Source organism: Mirounga leonina, unplaced genomic scaffold (genome assembly GCF_011800145.1).
Source record: "Mirounga leonina isolate KUSES-001 unplaced genomic scaffold, KU_Mleo_1.0 Mir_167, whole genome shotgun sequence".
In the NCBI taxonomy this organism is placed as follows: domain Eukaryota; kingdom Metazoa; phylum Chordata; class Mammalia; order Carnivora; family Phocidae; genus Mirounga; species Mirounga leonina.
In genome coordinates, this window is record NW_023270422.1 from 3,975,309 (window position 1) to 3,981,749 (window position 6,441).

Consider the following 6,441-nt stretch of genomic DNA (forward strand, 5'->3'; position numbering starts at 1 on the left):
AATAAAATAAAATAAAATAAAATAAAATAAAATAAAATAAAATAAAAAATAAAAAATGCTTTCTTTTTATTCTTAGTTAAACAAAACTATATATTATAGGGGCGCCTGGGTGGCTCAGTCGTTAGACGTCTGCCTTCGGCTCAGGTCATGATCCCAGGGTCCTGGAATCGAGCCCCACATCGGTCTCCCTGCTCGGTGGGAAGCCTGCTTCTCCCTCTCCCACTCCCCCTACTTGTGTTCTCTCTCTCGCTGTCTCTCTCTCTCTGTCAAATAAATAAATAAAATCTTAAAAAAAAAAAAAACCTATATATTATAAAACTCCCAATCATGTGATATAATTTGTAGCATAATTTGTTAAGTCATTTTAGTAATTTTCAATCACTTTTTGATTTTTAGGAAATGTTCATGTGATCTCCCTGTATAACTTGGTGGCTGCTAGCTAAAAGATGCCATTGTCTGAGCCATGGTCTGACACAGGGAGTGACATCGATAGACATTGGGTGACTTGTATGGAGACTCCTCTTCACGTCAATGGTATTGCTCTTGGTATTCACGAGTTCTACAAAACCAACAGTAATTCCATTCAAAGGACTTCTAGACTTCTCTAACACTGCCTAAGATTTTATACAATATCTCTGTCGTTAACCAAGCCGTGAAAACACATTATTAGAATGCCATTATTTATTAAATGGCTTCATCTTGTTGATTTTTATTCATTTTCAAGCCATGGAACATAATTCAATAACCTGAAATAGTGTAAAACATTGTTCTGGGGCGCCTGGGTGGCTCAGTCGGTTGGGCGGCTGCCTTCGGCTCGGGTCGTGGTCCCAGGGTCCTGGGATCAAGCCCCACGTCGGGCTCCCTGCTCCACGGGGAGCCTGCTTCTCCCTCTCCCCCGCCCCCCCACTTGTGTTCCCTCTCTCGCTGGTCTCTCTCTGTCAAATAAATAAATAAAATCTTAAAAAAAAAAAACAAAACATTGTTCTGTTTTTTCACTTTTGTCATCAAACCACAAGTGCATTATAATGTAATTGATCAGACATAATCAATGGGAAAAAATAGTTTTCTCCTGGAGTTGATGTTCATTGTGTATATCGACAAATGGTGTTTCCTGTGCCTCCATTTCAAGTGTGCCTTCTTCTTCAAGCTCAGTTTATTTTAAATATTTGGTCACTTTTACAATTTATGGAATTAATCTGTCATTTTTAATAACTGAAAATGTTCTTTCTGATGCAATCAAAAGAAGTATTGGCACTTCTCCTAGACTATAATTTATAATTTCCAAATCTCTCTTTTAGATGTTTTTTAATAGTTTTCGTTTCCAAAATTTTAAAGGCTTCCAGTCCAGTTGTGCATTACAGTGAATATACAAAGTGTGATGCAGTTTTCACACTGCTTTTCTAGCTCAAGCCCTAGAGACTGCCCATTAAGGCTTAACCAGTCTTCTCATTTCAGTTCCCAGCTTGTCAGGTGCATTAGACATTTTATTTTATTTTATTTTTAAAAGATTTTATTTATTATGAGAGAAAGAGAGGCAGAGGGAGAGGGAGAAGCAGGCTCCCTGCCTGATGTGGGACTCAATCTATGGACCCTGGGATCATGACCTGAGCCTAAGGAACCTTACCCAACTGAGCCACTCAGGTGCCCCTGTCTTTCTTTCTTCTTAAATTCACTCTCCAGCAAGATGGGGAATTTACAAACCTGAGTCATTTGTGACTGAATAGCTCCCATTACTTTAAAAAAACATTCTCACATTCTTCCTGAAGTTTCACCCTTGCAATCAGCCTGAGATCTGATTCAGAGTCAGTGGATATTTTATTCTAATAATACAGATTCAAAATGATGCTCAGGGAGGCTGTGCCCTGAGTCAGGCAGAATGGGAGGTGGGCAGCCAGGTGGAGGGGAGAAGGATGGTCTTCCCGTGTAGGACCACACACTGTAGTTTCCACTAAAGCTGAGCTTCTGAGTGGGCATCGAATTCTCACTCTGAGAAGTTTTATATTGTATTTTATTTAGATGATCATGTTATGCATCATATGTGTATTTCAGTCTTCTGTGTATTTTTTGTGCTTATTATTGGGGTGTGGCAAATAATTCTCCCAAGAAAAGAGTAGAGGGGGACTTCCTTCCTTGATTTATTTATCCTATTAACTAACAAATACTTACTGAGCACTTTCTATGTGAAGATGCTGCAGTAGGTGCTGGCAGATGGGGGGACGGCGTCCTGTGAGGGGAAGCTTGGCAGTGATCTGAGCAAACCCAGACTTCTCAAAGGGCAAGTCAGAGTCTCGCTGCCACAGTTTAACTTCAGCAAGCGTCATCTACATGAAATTGATGCTGTTAACTCGAATTTAGTGGCTGTTTCCAGTTTTGTTTATATGTTGTGTAAATTTGAAAAAATAGTCGTATAGAAGCGATCAGAATAAAGGGTTCATATCTGATTTTATGTTTGTACATATTCAAATAATGTTGTAATGAAAATAACAGACCTTCTTAGGGCTCTCCCTGCCCCCCCACCTCTCACATGAACTCTTGAGCAGTTTCAGGTCGCTCCCTTAACAACGCAGGTGCACGCAGGCACCCAGCAGGGGCACACATCCGTGCAGACAGCATGCGCACGCACACACCATGCACACGTGTACATGTGCACACCGCACGTACACACACACACACAGCATGCACTCACACGCCTACATTAGCACACGCTGGGTTCCCAGCACAGCCAGAGGCACTCCGGGCCCCAGGACCTAGGAGCCTGGCCGGGGATCTTCTCGCCCTCCTAAAGGTTTAGAAGTCGCCCTGGGAGGGATCCTAGAGATATCCTTCCTGCACTGGCAGCTCAGACCCCCCACGAGGCCCCGCCGCCTGCCCCAGGCTGCCCTCCCCCGCCCCCCACGACGCCCCCTCTTCGCTCGCGCTGCGCGGGCCCTGGCCCCAGACCCCTCCCGGGCCTCGCACTCTGAGCCGGACCCCCAAATCAGCAACACCGTCTGCTTCCGGTCTGACCCTTCCGAAAGCTTGTACTGTCAATTAGCTTGTACCAGCCACCCTGGCAGAGACTGCAGGGCAAGTCCCAGTTGAAGAAAGGAGCCTGCGCTCCCCGGAGCGCTCCCTTCCGGCTGCGCGGCGGGGCCGGGCCGTGGGAGACCGCGAGCCGCCTGGGTGAAGGCTGGGAGGGACTGCGCCGCGTCCCGGGGAGATTAAAGGCACTGCCTGGGGAAGTAGGTAGGATGGATTTTCTATAACTCAAGAGGACAGAAGTAGAACCTGTGAGCGGAAGTTTTAGGGACACAGATATTTGACTTAAAAAAAAAGAAAGAAAGAAAAAGAACTAACAAAACTGTCCACAAATAGAATGAGCTGCCTTTGTGAGGGATGTAACCCCTAAAAGTGTTCATACCAAGGATGAGGACGGAGCACCGACGTCCTGGGTGCGGTGGGAGGATCTCTGCATACACCCACCACACCGGGACATCTGTGACTCAGGTTGAGACAACAGCTTGGCCTCAGGGGGCCATCCTCCTGAGCCAAGTGCCCTCATCTGGGCGGGGTTCAGCCCTTGAGGAGAGAGGCGATCATTTCTAAAGCAAAATGCCATTTGGAGTGGTAATTCACCCTGGTGCATTGGGTACAGGAACGAGTGGAAGTCACATCCTTTTAGATTTTGTTGTTTGTATGTTTGAGGTCTGACTATACACCAGTGAGACAGGTGTTGGCAGGCTTGAGTGTCATCCCATCTCAACTGTCCCCTCATTGAGTTCCCGTGAATCATGTCCAGGTGGACAGGAGAATGTGGGGCACAGCATCCGTGACCAGAGCAGTGATTTCTGTGCATGGGCACTCTGTGCACCCACCCTCCCCGAGCCTTCCAGGGAGGGTGCTGAGTTTGTAGCCTGGCCTTTGCGCTTGCTAAGGGGGTAATAGAAGTAGAGGCTAAGCTCACTTAGAAAAGGTGGAGTCCTTTTGGAAGGGTCAGATCCTGGATCCTGGATCCTAGATCCTGGAGTCAGAAGCCTGGGGAGCTGACACGTGTGTGGATCTGTACTCCCCCTCCTGGTGGAGCCTGGAAGCCAGCACACCTTGTAGTTGTCCACGCCTGGCACAGAGCAGGAGCCCCAACACCACAACTGTTGTACAGTGGGGGGGCCCTCAGGTCCTGGCCAGGCCCGGGGGGGGGACCTGGTTCCAAGCAGTGGAGGCGTGAAGACTCCGTGCAGGTGGGGCGGCGGAGATGCGGTATGACCTTCACAGGCTGAGCTCCAAGGTCAGTGGGCATCTTGGGGGAGGCCTGGGTGGGACATGAGCCTGGCTGGTGCCTTGACATATTAGCCCCCAGAGCACCTGTCTGTGACACGTTTTGACCTTGGCCTCTCTCTGAGGCCAGGGAAGGAGCCCCCTCGGAGCTGGGCTTTTCTCCGGGTATGACAAACATAAGGACCCCCAGAACAAGCCCTGTGTTTGCAACTGTTCACGTGAGGGTGGTTCCAACTCCCTTGTAGAAACTAAGATAATTGTAGCAAGGAACGGGAGTCCTACAAGAGAAAGAGAGGGATGCTCCCCACAGCTTTATTTACATACATTTTATTTATTAGAGAGAAGTTGGGAACCCGAGGCAGGACCCCCTGAGTGGGAACAGTACTCCTCAGATGTGGGGGCAGGTCACTGTCTGTGGCTTGTCCCTGGGCCATGAGCACACCAGGTGGCTTCCTGGAGAAAGGCCACATTCTCCCAGGTCTGGGCGTTGAGAGAAAGCAACCCCCTGTCCCCAGGCTGGCCAGACACAGGGCCAGGCTCTGGCTTCTCTGTGAGGAGGCAGCTCTGAAGGGTGGCCAGGCTCACCTTTGCTGTGTAGGAGGAAAAGCATACCGCTGCCAGGCTGTTCGAGGAGAAAGAACTTTTCTTGGAGGACCTGGATTCCGGTTTTAAGGCCCTTGCCTGATTTGTCACTGACTTGGGGTCACTGACGGGGTCCCGGGGCGAGCAGGCCACAGACACTTTCCCCGGGGCTGGGCAGAAGGGTAGAAATGTGGTGAATTGGAAAGTGCCAGGCTGACAAAAGGCGCTCTGTTAACATTTTTTTAAGCCTGTGCCAAGAACACCTGTCTGGGAAGGGAATTCTCGGACCACCTCGTTTTAATCCTAATTGTATAGATACAGAGTCTTGTGACAGGTAAGTCTGCTCACAGCCGAGCAATTCTAACCAGAGTCTGTCTTTGGCCATGCTAACGTTCTCAGTCCATGCCAGGCCTGGTTACCCAGTGGAGATGCCAGGATGTGTGGGGACGTGGAGCTGTGTGTGTGTGACCGAGAAAGGGGGCACACTAATAAACACTGGGGTGCACACCGAAATAGGAGGTCACGAACTCTGAGCGCATCGGGATGATTTCCCATTTTCTCAATAGTGCCTCTAGAAGTCAGTAAATCAAGGGCACAAGGAGAGACCCTGAACCCTTGCGGACCCGGTCCCCTCCTTGCAGGGGACACATGCCACTGGAGCAGCTTCAGCTAGTGACTTGGTTATCGGTGACATCCCAAACCCTGTAGCCTTTCTCTGCAGGGTCCACACTGCGTGGAGCTCCGCCGAGCAGCCTGGCCATTCCTGCTAACCACGGGGACCACACCTTTCTCCCAGCCAGTGGACTAAATGTGGGTTGTGGAGATACTAAGATTAGAACAAGAAAGTGTCACATTTGGAATGCATGTCACCTAAGTCAAACCGGAGACAAGAGGGAGCCGCACCTGTTGGGACCCTGCCGAGACATGGAGCAGGTTTTTATTCTGCTAGTTCTCTCCCATCAATAGCCTCATGAAGGGCCCTCGGTAGCCTTTGATGTTTGCAAAATCAGCCTTTGCCTCCCCTTTCCACAGGCCTTGAGCATTAGAGCCCCAAGGCCCGGGTTTAGCCCTCCCTGAGAACTCTGTCGGGCTCCTCCTTCCCAGGTCATCCCAGTAAAGCACCACACAGGATAAGGGGAAGAGAGCCCCCAGACTCCAAGTAGTCCTTCTGAATGGATCCCCTTTTTGACGATGAGGCGGCACTTCCACATTGTCCTTTTGCTTAATTCCCCTCCCCCCAGAACAGGCCAGGGTGCCCTGTGGACACGGGGAGGAAAAGGACACACAGAGGGAGGGCACCAGCTGAGTCAACAGGATCAGGCCCATCAGTGAAAATTCCTTTTTTGGAAGCCAGGCCGTCTCTTTCCAGGACTGCAGAATCCTCGGGAAGTGACGCAAGCCCTCAGTCAGGGAGACGCAGGGGCAGCGCTCCACTCCTCCGAAGGTGCTGGAAAGGCGGCTCAGCGAGTGAGATGTGAGCGGTTTCTGGGGTCCTCTCCTTCCTCCTGGAGCACCCGGCCCAGCCCCAGCCGCAGCCGCAGCCGCAGCCCCAGCCCCAGCCCGCGGAGGGCAGGCTTCTGAGCAGAGCTCCTTATATAGGAAACC